Below are 7549 nucleotides of genomic sequence, written 5' to 3'. Positions count from 1 at the left end.
CTGGGCTATTACCATTTTACAGCTGTTTTTTATATACTTGATTATCAATTCTTTGTCATCTGGGAGAAAGCATCCTTCTACATACCCTCAAACTTTGTGGGACTGATACAGATCACTTACTTTTCCAGAGGTAAGCTTGGAATTCTGCAGTACCCTCTCTGTCCAGACTGATGTGCACAGCTGCCAAAACTCCTTTTGAGGCTCTTACTGTAGCTGATTTGGTGATGGACACATTGGGCATCCTCTGACTCTTCAGCCCTCAGCGTTCATCTGACTGCACTTTTCCTGTTTGTTACCATAGTGGCTTCAAAGAAAATTATGGACTTGGTACATAAAGGACTGTAAGAATTAGTTGTGCTCCTTGTACTGGACAGGCTGGGTCCATACTAAGTAGAAGAGCATGACAAGTGTGTGCCTTTTGATTTTGCTCCAGCTGCATAAAGAGTCAGCAGAAGAGCCAAGAATATGAAATCAAATGTTTCATGTGTCATTCCTGTCACTTCATCTTGGCAACAGCTCCTCTCTCAGCACAGATCAGTGATGTGGTGTTCCAGTGACTTAATAAGAAATTACCTGTTGTCATTCAATGGTTGCACTAGGAAAACTGAGAGCCTTTCATTTTCAGGGGAACATGTTGTTTGCACTGCAACATGAGATTCTTTCTGTGTTTATGTATTGCTGTGTACCTTACCAGGGAGGAAGATTGCTTTGCCTTGGTGCTTCAGGTTGTGAGCTGGAGAGATACACTCCAGTTTACAGTTTGAAGCTCCTTATACAACAAGTCACTTTGTAATGGCTTTGTTATCCTGTTCTGCATCCATAAATTAAGATGATTCCTACTCTTCCTTGTTCTGTGCTAGACTTAGGATGATGGATCCATCTGTACTTGTATAGTATGACAGAGCACTAATTTTGGTAAAGATGTTCTTAGAATTGCTATTGCCTGCACTAGTAAATGGATTTTCTTGTTCTAAGCATCCCTAGATACTTATTTTGCCATGTTGATAGTAACAGTGTGAAGTTCAGAATTGAGTCTGTTGTCATGATTTGATTAATTAAGCTAAATACTGTAATATGTGCATATTAAGCAGAAGTACTTACATCTAAAAGGTGATGATGTACTGTTCTCTAGAATTGAAAAGATGAGAACACTTCAGCTGCTTGTGTTTTTCAAGCACACTGTTCAGGTGATGAAAGGAATTCCATTTGCAGCCATGGCTCACCCTTTCATCATCTGGAACAGGATCCAGGAGTGATTACACTCCTTGGGAGCACAAGTGCATGAAGGAGCTGTAGCTGTGGTATGCTGGCAAGGCCTGTGCAGAATCTTGGTGATGTTGGGCCTGGGGGGAGGGGGAAAGTGATGATGAAACCCTAATTCTGGTGCTTCATTTTTTTAAAATTTTGCTCCTTCTCCAAAGAGCAAAGCACTTCCAAAATGCCATTAGAATCAAATCAGATTTTAAGGACACGTTTCTCTGACTGCCAGACTAATCCTAGCCCTTTGTGATGAGGGTCATGGCCACTGGGGGTAATGTTCAACATCAAAACCACTGAAGTTGTCCTCTTGCATCTGAATTTTTAGAAGTATTTCTTGAGAGGATGTGTGTATTTAGTCCTTGGACTGGGTGTGGATTAAAGGACAGCAGGTGGATCTGTCTATTATTGGTTTCATTGACTTGTCTTTGCCCCCACAGGTGTGAAGATGCCTGTGCCAACCCTTGGGCCTGTCAAGCTGCTTGGCCTCTTCACACTACAGAGTTCAGGTCACCTTGTGGCATTGAGTTAAATGGAGGAAGTTTCTTTGCAGTTTGTTTCCCTTTGGTTTCAAGTTGGTGTACCAGTTTGCCCTCCCCAATGAACCCAGGCTAGTTTGTAGTTAACCCTAACAGACCCCTCAGTCTCTTTTAAAATCAGAGCTCCCTCACCTGCTCCATCTGGAAAGGCTTTTTTAAGCACTTGTCTTCCTTAAGACTGACTGCCCTGGCTGTGCTCAGTGCTGGTGCTGTGAGAGCTCCCCTGGCCCTGGGGTGTGGAGAGGGCACGTGAAGGGTTGGGCTGCAGGGCTGCTGCCTCCTCCTGCAGCCCATGGAGTGCCCCTCCTGGACAGTGTGGTTCCTGTGGAACAGAGGGTCTTGGAGCAGTGCAATCCAAACTGCTTCAGCTCCTGCTGCTGCTGCAGGGGTGCTCATAGCCCCAGGCTGAGGGGAACAGCTACTCTGATGGAGAAATGCAATTTGGGTCACATGGTGGCCTCTTTTTAATTTTTGGGAAAGTGGTGTGGTGTTGGTGTATGAATGAGATAAAGAAGCCTAAGGTACTGTTTTTCAGGTGAAAAAATATTTTTAATCAGTCAGGAAGGGATCTAAAGTTGCTGAGAAGTTGTGTTTTTAACTGGACTTGAAAATGGGAGAGAAAACATTAATTAGGGATTGTATTCATTGATCAAAGAATGTTTTTCAAAGTGCTTTTTTATCTGCCATATGGGCTCAGAAAGTGGCAGTCTCCATTCAGACTGCAAAGAAAAGCAACACCTGTCTCTGTCCTCCTCTACTGCATCCTTAACCCCACAGAAGGAGGAGGGCAAAGGGAGACACTGCTCAGTATTTATTGGTACCCCCAGCTGGTCTCAGGGATGTGCCTTTGGCTGGAAGGGAGCCTTGATCATGTGCCTATTACACCCCTTACCTGTCTTTTTAAGCAGTTGTCCATTGCCTCTGAACTGCCTGTGCTTACTGCTATAAGAATTTAAGCAACTGCAAAGAGGAAATGGCACGTGTGTGCCTTGGGCATTGGCCTTACTTGTTTTAGGGGTTTAAGCTAAGGAGTTAACTTTAACTAATGTTAATGTTTTGGTATTTTCACTCTGGAGCTTTTACATACCGAATAATTTTCTTAAAATCTGATTCAAAGCTCAGCTGCTAGAGGGTTTGGGGTTTTGAATGTATAAATGTCTAGGAAAGTTAATCTTGTCATGTTTTCTGTGCTGTCTTGCTTTTCTTCCCCAAGGTATGTAAGATCAAAATCCAATTAATGTTGGAAAAGGAAGGCAAAGATTCTGAGGCAGCTTCAAGAAGCCTGAAGACCCCAAAGCTTTATGCAACTTATGGCATAAAGAGCTTTTATTTTTCTTTTGGCCTTTGTGTGGTGTAAATTCAGAAACCAGACTACATCTTTAGGGATTGATGTTCTTAGAAGAACCTGGTTGGGATCTACAAGCAGGAGTGCAAAAGTTTTATGAAAGTTCAAGCCTCTGCTGTAATTAGAAGTGCTTTGATTCATCCAGCACAGCAATATTTGGGGTTTTTTCTACTCTACAGCTCTGTCTTAGCAATATTCAAACTGAAGTGCAGCCCTTGCTCATTCCCAGGGACAATTCCTCTCTAGCTGTATCAACATCTGCTTTGGCTTTGGTAGTCCAAGATGAGCACAGCCAGGGCAGGGGCTCCCCAGGGAGACCAGCACACCTCAGTGTGCCAAAAACATCCATGGGGGCCAAGAGGAAGGGGAAGAGTGGCAGGTGTGAGCCTGCAGTAAGCTTGATTTATTTGACTTTCCTTAACTGGTGGGGCTGTGCAACCCAGGAGGGAATAGGACAGACAAGGATGAGGAAATGGCCATATCATTTTGAGGAGGCTCTGGTTTGGCACCTCTTGGGTACAGCCTTTCCCAGGGTATGTCAGGGAAGCCTCTTGAGATGAAAACTGCTGTTCCTGAAGGCTGTGGAAGGGAAGGCTCCTAATGTGAAAATAAAGGGGCAAAGCCTTGGTGTGTGCAGCAGGGAGGTTCTTATCTGGAGATCAGACCTGTGTGTGCCTGCAACATGTACAGGCCTCACTGGAACAGGATTGCAAAGCAATTGTGGAGGGGGGAGGTGGGGTTGCAACATGAGTGTATTTTATTTGGGTGATACTGATGAGAATGAAATGTTTCAGGTTTTTATTTCTAAAATGACATTTCAGTTATCTTAGGAAGTATAATGGATTTTCTTTTAAAGTTCAAGTCAACCCTTAAAAGCTGAAATCAGAGCCTGCTTTTTTGATTGGGGCAAAACATTTCTGCAGCCTTTGTTCCCAGAACTGTTATGGTGGTGGTGGCTTTTCACTGCAACAAAATTAAAAAAAAAAAAAATAAAAGGCTCTTGTCTGAGATGAGACTTGTATGTTGGAAAAAAGGCCTCACTTGAACCATTGGGTCAGTGGGTTTCTATCTCTTTTGCTCCCTGAGCAGGGAGTACCTGAAGGGGTTTAAGAACCTGGAGCTTCTGGGCAGTTTCTGCATTCATGGTGAAAGCTTCCTAGCATGTCTGTAGCTCTCACTGGCATAGTTACAACCTGATTTTTTGTTTTCCTGTATGTTTTAGTTAGACCAGTATTATTTCATTTAAATCTACATTCCTTCTTTTTCATATGAAACTGCATTCAAAGCATTAGGGCCAATTTTAATGTTTCACAATAGCACAGGAGGAGGGATATTCTCAGCTCTACTGCACTGGACCCACACCCACTGCCTGCATTTTGCAGAGGCAGACAAGAGTTAGAGAGAGTTTAGAGAGCCTGGGCAGCCTGTAACAGGGATCTTCACCCATTGCCTGCTGTGACTGCCATCATATATAAAGTGCTCCAAACCATTTTCAGAAGTTGAGCCTTGCTACTTGAAATCATGTATTTCAAGTGCCCAGTAGCAATACTGGGTTTATAGCAATTTATAATCTTTCTTGCCTCTTCTGCTGTCATGCAGGCAGGAAATTACCAATCTCTATTTTTTCACCCCTTTAGGTGATAACCAGTCTAATACCCCTTCCCTTGCTTACATCCATCTCTGTTTTCCAGCTATCAGCTACTTGTTCTCTCAGATGATCTGATGAATGTAACTAGTTTAACTCAAGAATTCTTGTCCTTAAATGCCACTTGAGTTTTTGGAGTTGCTGCTTCAGAGGAAGAGTTTTTGTGCTGTCTTACCCAGTCTTTTTCTAGGTGTTGTAACTGAGCATCTAGTGCTTTCTCCAAACCTTCTCTTTGTTTCTGTACTTCAGAGCCACCCCATGGGGATGTGCATGGACTGTTTTGGGAGCAGAGGGGAGTGTGCAGTCATTGCTGTGTCACTGCAGACATGTCACTCTTCCCAAACACAAGGGAGGCTATGATTACCCAAATAGTGAGCTCTGCTTGCTTCTCTCCTGGACTGTCTGACACTGGTCAGGTGTAAGTAAGAGGGACACAGGTCTCACCAGGCTGTAGGTCCTTGGATGAACCATTGCCTTCACAAGAGATGGATTCGTGGGGTTCACAGATCCACCCATTTAGAAATTACTTGTCTCATCTCTAAGAAAGCATTTCCCCCACCTTGCACCCATTATTCTGTCATTTTCAAATAGCAAATTCCTCTGTGTAATGAATCTTTCAAGAAAAAAAGAAAATAGTAAGAGCCATTGATATAAGTTGATGTCATTTAACCTTCCTGGGCAAGGTGGTAGTAGAATTAGAGGAGAAAATCCTGTATTGGAGGTGTAGGTGTGGTGATACTGCCCCTTGAAGGTCTGGTAAATCTCTAGGAACTGTATCAGTCTAATTTCTTGAAAGCAGGCAACAGGCCCTAGGGCAGTATTATCTGGTTAAGTAGCTAAGTGGGCAGGGGGATGTTTTAGCTGGATGCAGTTTCTGTGCTGAAGGATCTCAGCTCTGTAGCTGCTGTTAGAGCACAGCTTATCAGGCCCAAATATTTACTGTATAATTTAATACAAACAACACAAGCTAATGTGTCTGCCCCCCTATAGAAAGTCTTTGTCTTCTAAATCTGCTCTTGCCAGTTCCTCAGAGTTCTGCTAGGCCTTTCTGTGTCCCCTTGTGCATCTTGAATGAGATCAGAGACTTCCAAGGCTGCCTCTAGTGGGGTGGCTCTTTCCACAGAGCTGCCCTCTGAAGCCACAAGGAAACCCCGCTGAGGAAGGAGTTTCTGTTAACGTGTTATCAAGTCATGATACGACCAGCTAATAAAGATAAGGTTCCTAACAAGTGGTGGGACAATGAGCAGGGAAATGGAGTATGGAAAACTGATTAATCATGACCCCTGGCTGCATTGTTTAGAGGAAAATCCCTGCTGAAGAGGATGCATGGGCATGGTGCAGAAGGGGAGGGAAAGCAGGAGGAATCCAGGGAAAAGAGTAGGAAGCAGGAAAGTGATTGATTGTTCCTCTGTGACCATGAAGGCAGCACTCTGACCCTGGGGAGGGCTGTCTCAGAGTAGTTTAGTCCTAATGCCCTCATGGCTGCAAAGCCAGAGGGAATTCAGTCGCTCTCCATGGGGTGAGCTGGTTTTTAATGCATGGGGAAGGGCTCGTTCCTGCTCGCTCTCAGGGGATTTGGTGGCACACCCTGCCCTGGCAGTGCCAGTTGGGCAGCAGGGTGTGGGACACTGGGGCAGGGCTGTGTGTCCCCAGCAGCCAGGGGAGGGGCAGCACAGCACATGGCATCTCCCTCACATTTGGTGTTCTGTAACTCAGCACTGTTGTCACTGCCAAGATCATTTACACTGGATATGTACCTTGCTGTATCACTGCTTTGCTTTTCTTTGATCTGAGGTGAAAATAATCTATGGGCCAAATCACTCACTCTCTGAATTATGAAAATTTAATCTTTTTCCCTTTCAGAGTAGTATCTTAAAATTGCAAGCTTTGAGTATATGCCAACAGGTGAGCTTGCTCTTAGGTGCTTCTGGGCAGGGAGCAATTGCAAAGCCAATAAACAAGAGCAATTTTGTAGACTTGCATTTTTTTCTGAGTATTCCACTGTGTGTCAGGCTTTGCTATGTGTTTGCCAGAAAAACAGCCACTGACTGGCACTGCAGCCCTGGTAAAGAGCTGGGGAATAAGGGTGGGAAGGGACTTCAAATAAAAATTATATTGGTGCCTTAGACCTGCACTCCCTCTTTTTGAATAGCAGTTACAACAGAGACCATTTGGGCATAACTATGTTTTCCCTACCCTTGTACATCTGTCTTGCAACCTGAATGGTGATGGGTTTAAGAAGCTCTTAGCCTGGGGTCATATTTGAAGGACTGATCTAGTGTTGAACAAGCATGGGTGTCAATTAAGAAATGGTTACCTGCATAAGATAATTCAGGGAGAATATGATTGAAATGTCATATCCTGATCCTTGACTTGCTTAGGTGCTGGTGACTGTGTTTCAGTAGTATCAAATTAATACAAGTTGTGCCAGGCATGGAAATCAGGCAGTTCTAGCTGGCATCAAGAAATGGGTGATAAAACCTGATAAGCTCCAAGTAGCTTTTTTATGTAGTCTTATGTTTGGCATATTGGATTATTTTAAAAAATTATTAATGCTGTGGCTGTGAAGATGAGTTAAGAACTTCAGTGTGCAGGATGCAGAGGAGATACCAGTTTTGGCTCTAAAGACAACTGGGATGAACTTTACTGAATATTGCTGGAAGAGTCTGTTTAAAACAGGCCAGCAGGAGCTCTTCATTTAAAAACTGCCCCATGCCTGTGTCCTGAGGTTCTTTTGCAACTGCTTAGGTAAATCAACAGCTT

The sequence above is a fragment of the Molothrus aeneus genome, chromosome 1 (assembly GCF_037042795.1).
Source record: "Molothrus aeneus isolate 106 chromosome 1, BPBGC_Maene_1.0, whole genome shotgun sequence".
In the NCBI taxonomy this organism is placed as follows: domain Eukaryota; kingdom Metazoa; phylum Chordata; class Aves; order Passeriformes; family Icteridae; genus Molothrus; species Molothrus aeneus.
Note: the sequence above shows the minus strand (reverse complement) of the source record.